Source organism: Peromyscus maniculatus, chromosome 2, assembly GCF_049852395.1.
Source record: "Peromyscus maniculatus bairdii isolate BWxNUB_F1_BW_parent chromosome 2, HU_Pman_BW_mat_3.1, whole genome shotgun sequence".
In the NCBI taxonomy this organism is placed as follows: domain Eukaryota; kingdom Metazoa; phylum Chordata; class Mammalia; order Rodentia; family Cricetidae; genus Peromyscus; species Peromyscus maniculatus.
The window spans coordinates 4,276,944-4,295,263 of NC_134853.1; the positions used below are offsets into that span (position 1 = coordinate 4,276,944).

The 18,320-nt window shown below is 40.9% G+C and overlaps 1 protein-coding gene across 2 annotated transcripts in view; it reads right to left on the reverse strand.

The window, feature by feature from the left end:
- Cpa6 (carboxypeptidase A6) overlaps positions 1-18,320 on the reverse strand; it is a 315,011-nt gene that overhangs the window by 14,250 nt on the left and 282,441 nt on the right. The window lies entirely within an intron of this gene.

The following is an 18,320-nucleotide window of genomic DNA, read 5'->3' on the forward strand; positions in this document are numbered from 1 at the left end:
GCTAAGAAGCACTCTAAGAACCACAAAGCATTGCTGTTCAAAGAAATTGTGGCTATAGTTATAGTTTGTGAGTTTATGTCACGCTGTTGGTCATTATCATTCCCCTACTTCCAGAAAAACGATGCCTGCAGTCGCTGAACTCATGGCTTGAGTGAATACAGCTGAACAGACTAGTGAGTTGGTTTGAAGCATTCACAGAAGGGATAAAGGGTGAGAAAAATGAGGCAGAAATAAAAGAATTTGGGAAGTAGAATAAATATCAATGTGATTAATAGGGGGCCTAGAAGGACAGGAAAAAAAATAAACATTTGAAGAACTGGTAATTAAAATTTCTCCACAATGAAGGGAAAATTAAACAGACATTACCAAAAAAAGACAGATGGGAAAAATATCAACACTCGGACACAATAAAGTCTAAGGAAAGAAAATAATTTCAGAGAAAAAGATTAGCTGTTTAGAAAAAGAACAGGAGTCAGATTAACATTTGACTTTTAAAATATTTTTATTTTTCTCTGTATGAGTGTTTGTCTTCAAGTGCATGTGAGTGCGTGTGTGTTTGTGTACCAAGTTCATACCTGGTACCAGAGAAGGTCACAAGAGGGTGCCAGATTCCCTGGAACTCAACTTACAGACCACTGTGAGCTGCTGTGTGGGTGCTGGGAACTGAACTTAGGTCCTCTGCTGCAACACTAAGTGCTCTTAACCACTGAGCCATCTCTCCAGCCTTGACATTTGTTTTCAACAATAGCATCAGGGATCTTGATTCCAGTAATGTCTTTTCCCCCCCTTTGGGAGCTAGCACCAAATTGAGAGCCTTATAAGTATGCCGCCTGAGCTATGTCCCTAAGCCCTTGATTTGGACGGGGTTTTGTCATGTAATCCTGCTTATTTTCAAATTCTTGATTCTCCTGCCTCTGCCCTAAGAACTGTAGCACCTCAATTGGCTTCAAAGTTCTGTTTTGTTTTTTCTTTTAAAGGAAATTTGAGTGTTGACTTTTTTTATCTAGCTGAATTCTATTGAAATGTGAACGTGGGATAAATATGTTCTCTGGCATAAAAGGTTTCAAAGGTATACTGTACACTGATACTCTGAAAAATTCCTGGAGAAATGTTTCAACAAAATAATACAATAAAAGTTATCTTTTAAAAGTGTACAATTCAGTTCTTTTTAAAGATAAGTATAGAGCTGTGTAACTACCACTACATAATTCTAGAACATTTCACATTACTCCAAAAGTGTTGCTTCATTAATGTGTATAGCTAATATATATTAGTCAAAAACTTTAAAAAAAATCAAATCAAATAAAAAATTTTCTAAAACATTCCAAGAAATGCAAACTGGTGGGAGATGAAGCGTGGGGATCAGAGGGAGTAAACTCCTGCTGAAATCCTGTATCATTTTTTCAGTTTTTCTATTAGCATATATTATACATAATAATGGATTTCATTATGACATTTCCACACATGAATACAATATATTTTGATTATTTTCACCCTCAATTACAGCCTCTTGTCTCCCTCTCACTCATGTTGATCTAATTTGTCTTCCAACTTCAACTTTGCTCTCCTTCTTTCCTTCCTTCCTTCTTCCCTCCCTTCCTTCCTTCCTTCCTTCCTTCCTTCCTTCCTTCCTTCCTTCCTTCCTTCCTTCCTTCCTTCTCTCTCTCTCTCCGCTCTCTCTGTCTTTCCCTCCCTCCCTCCCTCCCTCCTTCCTTCTCTCCCTCCCTCCTTCTCTCCCTCCCTCCCTGCCTCCCTCCCTGCCTCCCTCCCTCCCTCCTTCCTTTCTTTCTTTTCGTGTGTGTCAGCCAATAAGTTTAATTAAAGTTACCTGCAGGAGCACAGACAACTTATGAGCCACTGAAGAAAATGCTTCTGCCTCCCCAGCAACCACTCAACACCAATACCTTCTCACCCCACCCCCGACAGCTAAGAGGTCTGGTGAGCTCCTCTGTTTCTAAGATGGACTGTTGATGAGCTCAAAAAACTAGTCTTTTTTTTTTTTTTAAAGGAAATGTAGATAGTGATTAAATTTAGAAATTCATGTTGAAAAACTTAAGCGTGGGGCTTGGGAATATCAGAAGAAAATGACAACAATTAACAGGAGTCACGTGAAATGTCTAGCAGAAAATGTTAAAGGAGAAAAAGGAAACTGGAGGACAGGGCTGGAATAAGACAGCAGAAACAAGTCTCAAGGCAGCATTGATTACAGATACTTTCCTATAGAGAAAATAAGACCCAGCAATATCATGTCTAGGCAATGAAGCTGTGGTAGAAAGAGCAGATGTCTGCTTAAAGTACTGCAGCAGCTTTATGCCTCCTCGGCTGCAATGCTACAAGTTGGTAGGCTAAAAGCGATAGAAATGATACTTCCACAGTTCTTGAGACTAGCAGTATAAAATCAAGACATCAGCGGAGCTGCCCTCCCCCTGGGTGCTCAAGGCAAGAGCCCTTCCTGGCCACTTCTGGCTTCTCTGGGTTCCTGCCATATTGGTTTGTAGATCTGCTACTTCCGTTTCTGCCTTCTCCTCCTTCACATGGTCTTTATTGTGGTTTGAATATAAAATGTTTTCCACAGGCTCATTTGTTGATCATTTGGGAGGTCATGGGAATTTTAAGAAATAGTAGTTTTTAGCATATGCTGGCCCTAGCCCCTGCCTCTCCCCTTCCGTCTCTCTCTGCTTCTTGTCTGCTATGAATACACTCCTCTGCCACATACCTTTTCTGGTGTGATGTTCTGCCTAAGTGCACAGGGCCAGGGACCATGAACTTGAACCCTTTGAAATCAAGAACGAAATACACCCTCCTACCTTAAGTTGTTTATGGCATCATGCTGAGGCTTTATGTCACATCGCTGAGAAAGTCTTTGTGTGTGATGCTGTGTGTCCTTTCCTCTCCTTAGCTTTAGAGCTCACTCTAATGTGCAATTCCTCCTCTTACCAAATGATTCCAAACACATTCCTATAGAGATATTCCAGGTTCGCATGCGTTTTGGAAGAGCCATGCCCCATGCAGTGTTCTGAGGGATCACCCTGCTACAAAACACCACAGCAGGAAAAGCAGGTGGTAGTGACGTGTATTCATGGGGAGGTGATAGACAGAAAGGAGAGGGTGATAAAAGAGGGAGGAGAGAGAGGGGGAGAGGGAAGAACACACACACACACACACACACACACACACACACACACACACACACACACACACACAGGCTAGATAGAGATAAGATATCTTCAAAGACCTATCCCCAGTGACCTGCTTCCTCCAGACAGGTTCCATGTTCTAAAATTTCCGTAACTTTCCCCACCTAGGTCCTCTGTAAAACACATCCCTAGAGTCATTGTTTGCATCCATTGTTCAAGTAGAGGAGACTGGAATACACTAGGTCACGACCAACTTTAGAAATACAATAGTGGCCAGGCGGTGGTGGCGCATGCCTTTAATCCAGCACTTGGGAGGCAGAGGCACTCGGATATCAGTGAGTTCAAGGCCAGCCTGGTCTACAAAGTGAGTTTCCAGGTCTGTTATACAGAGTAACACTGTCTCAAAAAACCAAAACCAAGCAAACAAGCAAAAACAATAGTGGAATTTTATTTTCATTATTTTTCTTATGAGACTACTTCATAGAAAATAATGTTATGAATATTATCAAACAACCCCTTCCTATAATGTTATAAGGAAAATCTTAACTATCTACAATCAAGAAAGCCAGGCCATGTTTATGAGTATAATGACAGTATTATAAAGATGCCAGGTCTTCCCTATTTACTCTTTCTGTCCAGTAAAATCCCAACAAAAATTCCACCATCAGAAATTTTGGAGAATATTAACTCTAATTTAAAAACATTTATTTTTAGTTACTTTAGATTTTTAAAATAAAATTTATTGAGCTATAACTTACACGATGTATAGCCATCAACCAGCCCTACAGCCGAGACAAAGGACAAAGATCAGCTAGCTGCAAGTCTCTCTCCTCTTCCAGCGTGGGAATTGAACTCAGGGCCCAGGTACATGGTAGGTAATTGCTTTGCTGCTGGGCTGCACAAGCCCTTAGTGCTCAGTGCCCTCTTCTCTCTCTCTGAGAAGGCACCCTGCGAAGTTACTCAGGCTAGCCTTGAACTCTGTGGCAAGCCTGAACCCTGGATAACACCTGCTCCATGTTCCCAAGTAGCTGGAGCTACAGGGCTGCACCTCCAGGCCTCAGCACTCTTCCAAGTGAGTAAATTTGTTGTGCCCGATTCATTTGTCTTTGGACATAAGCTTTAGCTTAAGGGTTATATAATCTTGGTCTTTTTGAGTAAATGTTTCAGTATACTACCTTTGGGTAGATGTTATAGGATATGTTTACATAATGAAGTTTTTCCAAAAGAGCTTTATTCAAATTGGCTTATAAATAATGGAGTGCTCTCACAAAATTAGCTGAAAATCCTTTTAGTTCATAGGACTTAAAACTTGACAAGTAAGTTACTTTTAGTTTGTTGGCAAACTAAAATAGAAACATCTCCCTCACTGTTAACTTATATTTTACCCATGTCTATATTTATATCTGGTAGATGTTTAAGATGCAATATTCATCACTTTCTCAGTTTCAAATATCATTTCCTGGTTCATCACTAAATAAAGTTATTAATAAAGAAATACTTTCTTTCTAAGTTCAGGAATTTGGAAGAATTGTTTTCACTTAAAAATTTAAAGAAGCTACACAGTGACTTCCAGGACAGCCAGGGCTGTTACACAGAGAAACCCTGTCTTGAAAAACCAAAAAAAAAATAAAAAAAAAAAATAAAATTTTTTTTTTAAAGAAGAAAACAGAGTTAAAAAAAGAAAAGAAAAGGAATCAATGTGATTGGTAAGATGGCTCAGTGACTAGAGTCATTTACAAAATGATCTAACAAACTTCATGATCTAACAAACTCTAATTAAAAATTAGTTTTAGGGGCTGGAGAGATGGTTCAGTTGTTAAGAGCACTGTCCGCTCTGTCAGAGGACCCAGGTTCAATTCCCAGTACCCGCAAGGTGGCTCACAACCATCTGTAACTTTAATCCCAGGGTATCTGGTATCACAGTCTGGCTTCTGAAGGCACTAGGCACACACGGTACACAGAAAAGACATACATACAAGCAAAACACCCATACATACAAAATAAAAATAAAAGTAAATAAAATATCATTCATTCATTCATTCATTCATTTATTTCTTTTGTTGTTGTTGTTAAGGTAAGATCTCACTCTCTAGCCCAGGGTGGCCTCAAACTTAGGGTAATCCCCCAGTCTCAACCAGGCACAAACCATTCTAAACAGCATGAAGCTTACTTTAATTGACATGTAGGTGCACATACTTACAGAGTACAATAAAATAATTTGATATCTGTATACAATATGTATTAATCAAATTAAGATAATTACCATTTCTGTTTCAAGCATTTACCATTTTTTTTTGTGTGTTTGGAGCCTAGAAACCCCCATTTTCCAATTCTTTATAAAATAAATAACAAGTTGCTATAAACTGTACTCACTTTACTGTGCTATATAACAATAAACCCTTTTTCTCTCTGACATATTTTGGTATTCAGTATCCAACTCCACTGGCCCACCCCTGCTAGCCTCTGGTAATCAAGATTTAATTCTTTTCTTTGTGATCAATATTTTTCGTTTCATATGTGAGTGAGAACCTGCAGTGCTTTTTCTTCCCCGCTGAATCTGTCTTATTAACACATCATCCAGAAGAACACTACACTTTTTGACAAGGAATGCATAGTTAGGAAAACCTTAGAAAAGCAGAGGAGAGGGACTTATCCCAACAGGCATTAAAACATCCCGTATAAGCATATTAATAAAAATGATACAGAGTCAGGAATATACTAGCAGACTAATGGGGCGGAATACGCAGGAATTGGCTGTACTCAGAGAGCAGCAGCAGAGAGCACTATGGGAATAGGTTGCCTGGTAAAGAATATTGAGAAAACTAGTTCATTAAAGAGTAATAGAGCAGACTCTGTTGGATCCTCACTGCATAAACACACAAAGGTCAAGTGTCTACTTTAATAGTGTAAGAAATAATGATAGTGAAGCAAGAATCAACCATAACGATCTGGTTACTGTTAGCTGGGTGCTTGCTCTAGCACAGTGGTTCTCAACTTGTGGGTCATGACCCCTTTGGGGGGATGAATAGCCCTTTCACAGGTTAAGACCTAAGACCACAGGAAAACACAGATATTTACATTATGATTCATAACAGTAGCAAAATCACAGTTATGAAGTAACAACAAAAATAACTTTATGGTTAGGGGTCACCACGCCATGAAGAATGGTGTTAAAGGGTCCCAGCATTAGGAAGACTGCTCCACCCCTTCCCTTCATCCTTCTGCATGGGCTTACTGAGTGTGGTGATGGTTTTGAGGGTGTTTTTGAGTACCCGCCTTTTGTTGATGCAGATTATATGTGTATGGTGAGGGGTGGGAGAAAGTGGCTTTTGTTGTGGACTATCACTTGAACCATGGAAAGACGTGTTACATTTGTTTATGTTGTAGAATATTACTTTAAGTAGGCAAAGATGTGTTACATTTGTTTAAGCTGCATTTGTTGAATGATGTAAAGATGTGTCACTTTGTCTGCCTAAGGCACCTGATTGGTCTAATAAAAAACTGCATGGCCAATAGCTAGGCAGTAGAAGGATAGGGGCTGGTGGGCAGAGACAGAGAATAAGTAGGAGGAGGAATCTAGGCTTGAGAGAAGAGAGTAGGAGGGAGAAAGAGGGGGCGACACCCAAGGCCAGTCAGGCAGCCACCAGCCAGCCGGACACAGACTAGGACGTACAGAATGAAAAAAAGGTCAAAAGCCCTAAGGCAAAACGTAGATGAAGAGAAACAGGTTAAATTAATTTATAAAAACTAGTGGGACAAGCATAAGGTAAGCCTGAGCATTCATAACTAATATTAAGTCTCCATATCATTATTTAGGAACTGGTTGGTGGCCCAAAAGAAAGCCTGCTACAGACTTTGAACATACATTTAATGATCAAGAGAGAGATGGTGTTAGAACTGAGAAAAATCCATTTCCATGGCTGTCTGATTAAACAAGCTTTATTTAGACTGGCCAGACAGCCGCCTCACTCTAAATCGGGATTTCAGCCCATCCCTGGCTTTAGAAGTCTCTTTTATGGGGAAGGGTTAGGGCCAATAGGAAACAGCTGTTGAGATAATTGGTTGTTAGCGCCTGGACGGAATAGTGGGGTGTCAAGGCCACCTGTGGGGGAGATGAGTGTGAGGGCAGTAGTACCTGGACGGAGGAGAGCAGGGCTCAGGGTCCAAGGCCACCTGAGGGGCAGATAACAAGATACATCATCCGGAAGGGGAGTCATCACCGGTGTTCAGGGGCTTAGCCAGGGCTGGATATACATCACTGGGTCACAGATTCAGCACAGGTTGAAAAACATGGATTGCAGAATACATTAGGCTTTGGAAACAGAAACTTATTCTTGTAAGGTGTGGAGACTTAATAACAATGTATAACAATGTGGCTCCTTAACAACAGTGTGTTCCTGTGTTGTTTTCACAATGTCTCAGCAAGTAAAAGCTATATATAGTGCATATATAATTAAGATGGCAAGTGATGACATTCAGAAAAAAATATTAGGAAGAATAGAGGAAATTTTTCTGAGAAAATTATAGACGGTAGAAAATAGCTTTACCAAATTCTCTTTAAATTATTTTTACAAGTCTGGTTTAGTTAGGTTCGAAGGTAGGGAGAAGTAATTCTCTTGTGTGAATGTTGAGGAAAGCCTTCATGGAGGAGACATTGTCTCTTGGAAGACGCAGTCTAGAAGGACAGATTTACAGTAGAGGATTACCTCAGAGAGTAAACAAATCAGTCAACAATGGCACAAGAGCAAGACACACCTAGGACTAAAGTTCAACACAAAATGTGAGGCAGGTAGTGTTGATGGATGAGCCGTCACTGGTAATTAGGGTTGGTTCATGGACCATCTTACCTGCCTCCAAAGAGCCGGCTGTACCCCACAGAGGCCCCAAACACACCTTTTTTTTTTAAAAAATGAGGGTGAGTTGCAGGAAAGTCAACTTAAGTGCCATAGCAGTGCCCAGGTGTGCTTTTTTTCTAAATGGAAATAGGATATAAATTATGATATAAAAGAACCACGAACACATTAAGTTCTTTGTTGATCTCCTAATTAGAATTTTTCTAACTAGAATTTTTATGTGAAAGTATGTGTATTGAAATCTGTAGTCTCAATATTAAAAACTCCTTTCTCTAAGGCTAGCCATTGGAGAGTTCATTCAATAAATAGAAGATGAATATTTAGTAGAAAGAAAGAACATTAAATTGTGTGAATAAAATGGTTAAAGTATCTAGGGAGAAGGTTCTGAAGAATGGTAGTAACTTGCTTGGCTGATAAAAATGCTAATTGCTTAGCAATGTTTTATTTCTATAATATATCAGTTGTATAAATGTAAAGATATTAGAAACTGGGGCTGGAGAGAGGGCTCAGTGCTTGCTGCTTTTACAGAGGAACTGAGTTCAGTACCTAGCACCCATGTGGGATGGCTCACAACCACATGTAACTCCAGCTCCAATGGATCTGATGCCCTCTTCTGCTCTCTCTCTCTCTCTCTCTCTCTCTCTCTCTCTCTCTCTCTCTCTCTCTCTCTCTCTTTCTCATACATACACTAGAAATATTAGCAAACAAAAATAATGACCTAAAAGATTTTTAAGAAAGAAAGTGTTTTAACATAAGAAATCAGTAAAACCAGAAAATGGTAATCAAATTTGGATTTATTTCACAGTTATTTCTGATGTCTGTGGAATTGACAGGACCGGGACCTCCATTAGTGTCAGGAGAAGTCATGTTTCCTGCCGTATGTATCATTGGTTATATTATCTAACTTGCTTCGTGTCTTAGAGTTTCTATTGCTGTGCTAAAACACCATGACCAAACTGGGGAGGAAAGGGGTGTGCTTCAGCGTACAGCCCTCAGGTCACACTCCATCACAGTGGGAAGGTGGAGTAGAAACTCGAGGCAGGAACCTGAGGAACTGAAGATGAGGCCAAGGAGAAATACTATTGGCTGCCTTGTTCCCATGACTGCTTTCCTTGATACACCACGATCACCTGCCTAGGGGTGGGCGTGGCACCCCCCACAGTCATGTTTGCCCTTCTACGTCAATCATTAGTTAAGAAAATGCTCCACAGGCCTGTCTAGAGGTCAGTCTGGTGGGTGCATTTTCTCAGTCGAGGTTCCTCTTTCCAGAGAATTCTCTTATGTCAAGTTGACAGAACCAAAACAACGAGTTTACTTTTTAAAAAAGTTAAATCAAAAAATTTTCCTACAGGCATGGACTGTATGTAGAGTGTGTTCTTCCACACCTTCAAACTCTGCCTGACCATGCCCTTCCCTCTGATTTGTCTCCTTTGTTCATCTAATTTCCCTTTATTTATGGGATTTTCTATTTATATATTATGTGATTTTATTGGGCTACATGAAATCTAGGAACCACAGATGAGAAAAAAATGGGGTGTTTGTTTTTCTGAGACTAGGTTAATCCACTTAAATATGATAGTTTTCAGTTGCATCCATTTTTTTTCCTGCAAACACATGATTTCACTCTTATCACTGGAAAAATTGTGTATCTATACACCACAGACTGGCTATTTGTTCCTGGGTTGATGAGCACCTAAGCTGGGTCCATAGATTAGTTGTTGTGCATAGTGATGAAATAAACATTGATATATGAGTGTTTCTGTGATATATTGACTAAGAGACTTTCAGATAAATGCCCAGAAGTGGTGTGGCTGGTCATATGTAGATCTATTTCTGTTTTTATTTTTTTAATTTTTAAATTTTTTTTAAAGAAGTTTCTACATTGATTTCTATAGAGGCTGGACTAGTTTGCATTCCTATTAGCAATGTTTAAGAGTTCCCTTTTGTTTACATCCTTGTCAATAAGTCTTTATCCTTAGTGACTGACATTCTAACTGAATGGAGATGAAGTCTCAGTGTAGTTTTGATTTGTTTTTCTCTGATGGCTACTGAGGCTGAGCATTTTTTGCATGTTTATTGGCCTAATCAGAAAGTCCTTGCCTATGTCTAGATCTTTAATATTTTTCCTACTTTTGTCTCTAATGGTGACTGATTTTCAAGTCTTTTATTAAGGCTTTTGACCCATGTGGAGTTAGTTATTGTACAGAAATTAGTGTCTAGTTTCATTCTCTAGCTGCCTTAGCTTGTTTGTTGAAGATACTATCTTTTCTCCAGTAAGTATTTTTTTGGTACCTTCCTTCATCTGATCCATGAGCATGGAAGGCTTTTTTTTTTTTTTTTTTTAAATCTACCAGTGTTTTCTTAAATGACTTTCTTCAGTGCTTTTAAAATTTTCATTGTAGAGGTCTTTCACCTCTTTGCTTAGGTTTATGCCGAGGTATTTTATTTTTATGAGGTGATTTTGAATAATTGTTTCCCTTGTTTTTTTTTTATTCATTTTACAATCCAACCACATATCCCCCTATCATGCCTCATTCCACTCCCCCCATCTCCTCCCTCCTGACCCAGCCCCCAGCCCCTTCTCCAAAAGGGTAAGGCCTCCCATAAGGAGTCAGCAAAGCCTGGTACATTTAGTTGAGGTAGGACCAAGTCCCTCTCCCCTGCATCGAGGGTGAGCAAAGCATCCCATCATAGGTAACGGGTTCTAGAAAGCCAGCTCATTACACCAGGGACAGATCCTGATCCCACTGCCAGGGGCCCCTCAAACAGACCAAGCTACACAACTGTCTCCCGTATGCAGAGGGCCTAGTCCTGTCCCATGCAGGTTCCACAGCTCTCGGTCCAACCTCCTGTATTTTATCTGACCACCACGGCTTAAAGTTAGAATTTAGCAACACAAATTACAGAAAGCCTACAAACTCATGGAAACTGAATAATACTCAACTGAATCACCACTGGGTCAAAGAAGAAATAAAGAAATTAAAGACTTCATAGAATTCAATGAAAATAAATGTACAACATACCCAAACTTATGGGACACTATGAAAGTAGTACTAAGAGGAAAGTTCATAGCACTAAATGCCCACATAAAGAAGTTGGAGAAATCTCACACTAACGACTTCCCCTTGTTTCTTTCTCCACATGTTTGTTCCTGATATGCAGCTATTGATTTTTGAATGTTAATTTTGTATCTTGCCACTTTGCTGAAAGTAACATTTCTAAGAGTTTTCTGGTCTAGTCTTTAGAATCTCTTCTGTATAGAATCATATAATCTGCAAATAAGGACAGTGTGACTTCTTTCTTTCCTATTTATATCACTTTTATTTGCTTCTCTTGTCTTACCGCTCCAGCTAAGACTCCAGCACAGGGCTAGGGGTGTGGGGGACTGGTGGCACTTGCCTTGCAAATGCAAGGACTGAATTTGATCTTCAGAAACAATTTAGAACGACCTGGTTCTGTGGTACTCACTTGCAATCTCAATAAGCGGGAAGCAGAGACACGAGGATTCCTGGGACTGGCTGGGCAGCCAAGCTAGTCTAGTTGATGAGTTTCAGGCCAGTGAAGAGGACTTGCTTCAAAGCAGTTGAGGACTTGCTGGGGATAGTCCCTAAGGTTGTCTTCTGTCCTTCATATGTAAGTACACATGTGCATGCACTCTGCACACATAGGAACACATACATGTACACATATAAAAAAGACTTCTATCACTATATTGAATAAAAGTGGAGAAAGTGGATACCCTTGTCTGTTGCAAGATATTTGTTACACTGTGGAAAAATACGTCACTGTGATTGGTTTAATAAAAAGCTAAATGGCCAATAGCTAGGCAGAAGGTATAGGTGGGACTTCTGGACAGAGAGAGCTCTGGGAAAAAGAAAGGTGGAGTCACCAGCCAGATGCAGAGGGAGCAAGACATACAGAAAGAGAGGTAAAAGCCATGAGCCATGTGGCAGCATGTGGATGAATGGAAGTGGGTTAATTTAAGTTGTAAGAGCCAGTTAGAAACAAGCCCAAGCTAAGGCTGAGCTTTCACAATAAATAATAAGTCTCTGTGTCGTGATTTGGGGGCTGGTGGTCCCAAAAAGCCTGCTACACTTGTCATGTTCTTGATTTTTTGGAAGTGCTTTGCATTTTCCTCCATTTAGCATGTTTGCCATGGTCTGTTATGTGCAGCCTGCACTCTGCTGAGCTGCTGCTTCTCTTCCTAGTCTCCTCGCAGCTTTGTTGTGATGGGGCACTGGACTCCGAGGAAGACCTTTTCCATAGCTATTGAGATGATCGTGTGATTTCTGTCCTTAAAGATTAAAAAATTTTTTTTTTGAGACAGAGTCTTAGTCTCTAATCCAAGATAGCCTGGAATTCACCACGCAGCCCTGGTTCATGCTGAATGCTGCACTCTTCCTGCCTTGGCCTCCCAACTTCTGGGGTTTTAGGTATGTGCTACTGTGCCTGATTTACATTTCCATTCTCAATGTATGTTTTCTTTTCAATTGCATTTTTTAAATGTCTCACATGTGGAATTAGAATGCTATTGATTTATAAAAAATTGCAACAAAAATAATTTTTGATAGGAGGGGCAGTAGTATATCTTAGTGATTAAATAATTACCTAGTGTGTATATGACCCTGCATTTGATCTCCAGCACACAAAAGAGCAAGACTTTTTTGCTTGTATCACAAACTGTCGATTTACCCTGAAATAGCCTGTTAATAGCACAGTGAAGTCATAAATATGGTTTAATAACATATACATACATGTACATAAGTATACATATGTATATTTATACACCCATGCATATATCCATGTATATATATTTAGATACAATTATGTGTTATTATATATATATATTTTTTTCACAGTCCATAATTATCCTCATATACGGATTTTTTGACTCTTGCTTTTTCTTCAGTTATACTTTTATTGAATTCCTTATGTAGCAACTTGCATTCATCCTTTTGAATTTACTCTATTTTATTGTAGCATAATTTAGTCTTTTGCTTCCAATTGTTGGGAATTATACTTGTTTCTCTCCCTTTTTCTTTCCCTACCACAAAGAACAATACTACAATAAAGCAGGACATCAGGGTTGTCTGATGTAAACAACACTGAGATAATTATCAAAATACACAATTCTTATATCTGAGTGGGACTAATTCTGTGGGGGTAAATTCACAGAAGTAGGGCACTAGCATAAAGAATAAATTCACACAATTCAAAGTTTTAAATTAAAATTATTTATTTGTTTGTTTGTTTTTTGAGACAGGGTTTCTCTGTGTAGCCCTGGCTGTCCTGGAATTTGCTTTGTATACCAGGCTGGACTTGAACTCAGTGATCTGCCTGCCTCTGACTCCTGAGTACTGGTATTAAAAGTGTGCACCACTACCACCTGGCTTAAAATTTTTTCAAATTTTCATATTTTTGGAAGACTGCTTACTAAAATTGTTACTGTTTATATTTACACAGATATGGGTACCATCTCTCTTTAATCCTTACCAGAAATCATCTTCAAGTGTGTCTGCTGGCCTTATGACCAATGTGCTTGTATTCATGTTTATTTTAGATGGAGTTCCTTTCTGAATTGCTTAATCATGTCCTTCATGCTTGGGCTTCTTAGGCTGTTTATCTTTTTCTATTTAAAAAAAAAAAAAGATTTATATGGAAGCAGATGCAGAGATCCACAGCCAAGCACCAGGCCAAGCTCTGGGAGTCCAGTCGAAGAGAGGAAAGAGGGATTCTACGAGCAAGGGGCATCAAGACCACGATGGGGAAACAGCTGACCAAGCTCATAGGAACTCAGGAACTTTAGACCGACAAGTGGAACCTGTATTGGACTGGACTAGGCCCTCTGCATAAGGGAGACAGTTGTGTAGCTTAGTCTGTTTGAGGGGCCCCTGACAGTGGGATCAGGATCCTGGTGCCTGAGCTGGCTTTGTGGAGTCCATTGCCTATGGTGGGACGCCTTGCTCAGCCTTGATGCAGGGGGAGGGGCTGGTCCTGTCTCAACTAATATACCAGGCTTTGCTGACTCCTCATGGGAGGCCTTACCCTTTTGGAGGAGGGGATGGGGATGGGTGGGTTGTGTGGGGGTGGGGGGGGGAGAGGAGGTGGGGAATGGGGAGGAAAGATGATCGGGGAATCTGTGGTTGGTATATAAAATGAATAAAATTTTTTAAAATAAAAAGATTTCTTTTTAATTATGTGTATGGGGGCATATACACATGTGAATGAAAGTGGAGCCCAGAAGAAGGTGTTAGGTCACCCGCAGCTGGAGTTACAGGCAGCTGTGAGCCTTGGGATGTTTGTTCTAGGAACTGAACACAGGGCCTCCCAGGAGCAGCAAGCACTCTTACCTGCCCAGCCATCTCTCAGCTCCCTTTAGCTTTCTTCTTGCACGTGCGGGAAAGCATTTTGTACAGACTGTCATCTGTGCTGCATTTTACCGCGACCATCATTTTCCTGCTCTTAAAGTTCTCAGTCACTGTCTTCATTTTAGAAGTTTAAAGTTGTGTATCATTGCTATGTCCTTTCTTCTTAAATGGGTTTTGGGTTACTTGTCTTGGATGAGAAAGTTTTCCATTAGTAAAGATTACAGGTACTTTCTAAATTTTCTTCTAGAAATTTGCTACTTAAATTCTTCCAACTAAGTCTTAATACTTCTGGATTTATTTTAGGATGTACTTTGTTATAACATTTTGTTATAACTTCAGCTTTTCTGAATGGCTACCCAATTATGTGAGCATCACTCATTATGATTGTACCAATGACTCAAAATACTACCGTGGGCATACTTTAAGTCTTTTACATGTGTAGATGTATTCTTGGATTTTCTGTGCATTATGTCATGTTTTCTATATTGCTATCCTAACAACTGAGAAATCTGTGTGTATTCTGCAATCAGAGATCTTTCTTTCTTCTTTATTTCTTCCTTTCTTCCTTTCTTCCTTCCTTCCTTCCTTCCTTCCTTCCTTCCTTCCTTTCTTTTTTTTTTTTTTTTTTTTTTTTTTTTTTCGAGACAGGGTTTCTCTGTGTAGCCCTGGCTGTCCTGGAACTCACTTGGTAGCCCAGGCTGACCTAGAACTCACAGAGATCCACCTTTCTCTGCCTTCCAAGTGCTGGGATTAAAGGTGTGAAGCACCACCGCACAGCCAGGGATCTTTTTCATAGTCCTATTTACTTTTTTGTGCATTTAGTTTTCCCTATAAAGTTTATGATTAGTTTATTCAATTTCTAAAAGCAAAAATAAAACAAAAACTTCATTAAGAGTCTCATTGGGCCTCCTAAGATGCCTCAGAGGGCAAAAGTTCAAGACTAATGACTTGACTGGGATCCCTGGGCTCTATGTGGTAGAAGAAAACAGACTCATACAAGTTGTCCTCTGACCTCCACAAGTTCATTTGATTGTGCGTGCGCGTGCACACGCTTGCACTGGGGAGGATCTTGTTACACTGAGTCACCCAAGTCACAGGCAACATATGTCATCCCACTTGTTATGTTTTCTGCTCGTTCATGTGTTGTCATTTTCCTTTATTCTACCGTCATGGTTTTTGTTGTTGTTCTTGTTGTGACTAGATAACAGTCTTCCTAGAACAGTGTGGCCGTTTCATGTGGCCATCATCATATCTGGTATCTTTTCCCTTCTTTTTCTTCATCTCCACCTCTGTCAAATGTAACCCGCAGAATTAGTCACCAAGGCCGTATCTTTAAACTTTATTTTGGAGGCTTATAAAAGTGAAATATGACCTATTGAGTGTATTTTTTAAGCAATATATAACATCCCTCCTACTTAGGAAAACGAGCAAAGCTCTAGAGACATTTCCTTAGGAAATCAAAACCTCTTCTAAATAACTAAATACTCTAAATTACTGAGGATAAATCACTCCCATTGTTCAAACCACCAAAGGAGATGATAATTAAGGAACTCTTTGTGAGCCACTTCTAAATTTCACAGAGGCCAGACACTAATTGTTCTCAGTACACAAAGGGTGGGAATTGGTGTCTTTTCAGCCTCTGTGAGGAAGCAAAGCAAAGCATAATGGCTTTTATTCATGAACAAGCAGCAGCAAGGACAACTCTGGTACTAAAAGAAGGTCAGCGCTATGGTTCCCTTTTGGAGTGGAGAGCAGATGGACACAGGTGAAGTCATAGGTGTTTATGGACCTTGCTTTGTCCCCATGGGGTGGACAGCCACAGCAAAACACTCCTGTCGACCTCTGAAGCCGCTTGTCTCATCCACAGCATTGGCGCTATATCCAGCCAGTTCTCTGGGTAGATAGGCTTGGGGCTTTGTGTACTGTCTCATAGTAGTGTAGATGAGACAGTGCAAACCCAAATATCCCGGGGAGTGACGGAGTATTGAATATCACAGGTGAACAGACACAGGTGGCTGTGTCTGGCTGCAGAAAACTAAATCTGGTAGCACTGCTGGTGTATTGCAGTTAGTTAGGTGTGTGTGTGTGTGTGTGTGTGTGTGTGTGTGTGTGTGTGTACATATATATGTGCACACATATATATGTATACACACACACACATATATGTGTATATATATGTGTGTGTATGTATGTATTACAGTTAGGTTAAATATATATATGATTCCTCCCTTTTAGAGAATGTGCATCCTTGGAGACACGGGCCATGCAATGTTCACTAGCACTTAGGAAAAGGGACACTTCACTACCTTTCAGATACAGGTTGCATAAGTGAAGCTGGCTTTATATAAGTGAAGTATTTGGATCTGTGTGTTAGCTACTCTTCTGTTGCTGTGATAAAACACCATGATTAAGTGACTGATGGGGGCAGAAATGGTGCATGCCTGTACTCCTGGCAACTCAGAAGGCCCAGGCAGGATGGTACCTGTAGGTCTGCAGCCAGCCTGGTGGGTCTTAGGTTACCCTGTGATTTTGACTGTGGTCCTGTGTAACTGTGATCCTGTGTGACTGTGATCCCGTGTGACTGAGATCCTGTGTGACTGACTGTGATCCCGTGTGACTGTGGTCCTGTATGACTGTGATCCTGTGTGACTGTGGTCCTGTGTGACTGAGGTCCTGTGTGACTGTAATCCTGTATGACTGTGATCCCGTGTGACTGTGATCCCGTGTGACTGTGGTCCAGTGTGACTGAGATCCCGTGTGACTGAGGTCCCGTGTGACTGTGGTCCTGTGTGACTGAGGTCCTGTGTGACTGTGGTCCTGTGTGACTGTGATCCCGTGTGACTGAGGTCCTGTGTGACTGTGATCCCGTGTGACTGTGATCCCGTGTGACTGTGATCCCGTGTGACTGTGGTCCTGTGTGACTGAGGTCCTGTGTGACTGTGATCCTGTGTGACTGTGATCCCGTGTGACTGAGGTCCTGTGTGACTGTGATCCTGTGTGACTGTGATCCTGTGTGACTGTGGTCCTGTGTGACTGAGATCCTGTGTGACTGAGGTCCTGTGTGACTGTGATCCCGTGTGACTGAGGTCCCGTGTGACTGTGATCCTGTGTGACTGTGATCCCGTGTGACTGTGATCCTGTGTGACTGTGATCCCATGTGACTGTGATCCCGTGTGACTGTGATCCCGTGTGACTGAGATCCTGTGTGACTGAGATCCTGTGTGACTGTAATCCCGTGTGACTGAGGTCCTGTGTGACTGAGGTCCCGTGTGACTGTGATCCCGTGTGACTGTGGTCCCGTGTGACTGTGATCCCGTGTGACTGTGGTCCCATGTGACTGAGGTCCCGTGTGACTGTGATCCCGTGTGACTGAGGTCCTGTGTGACTGTGATCCCGTGTGACTGTGATCCTGTGTGACTGTGATCCCGTGTGACTGTGGTCCCGTGTGACTGTGATCCCGTGTGACTGTGGTCCTGTGTGACTGTGATCCCGTGTGACTGTGATCCCGTGTGACTGTGGTCCTGTGTGACTGAGGTCCTGTGTGACTGTGATCCCGTGTGACTGAGGTCCTGTGTGACTGTGATCCCGTGTGACTGTGGTCCTGTGTGACTGAGGTCCTGTGTGACTGTGATCCTGTGTGACTGTGATCCCGTGTGACTGAGGTCCTGTGTGACTGTGATCCTGTGTGACTGTGATCCTGTGTGACTGTGGTCCTGTGTGACTGAGATCCTGTGTGACTGAGGTCCTATGTGACTGTGATCCCGTGTGACTGAGGTCCCGTGTGACTGTGATCCTGTGTGACTGACTGTGGTCCTGTGTGACTGGGGTCTCTGCATTTGCATTAAAATTGCATATATTCACATTATCTTACATGATTGTGCTTAACATAATGTTTGATTAATATTGAGCATATAACAAAATGAAAAAGCTTTTTATTTCATTATTCTGACACATGAGTTAAA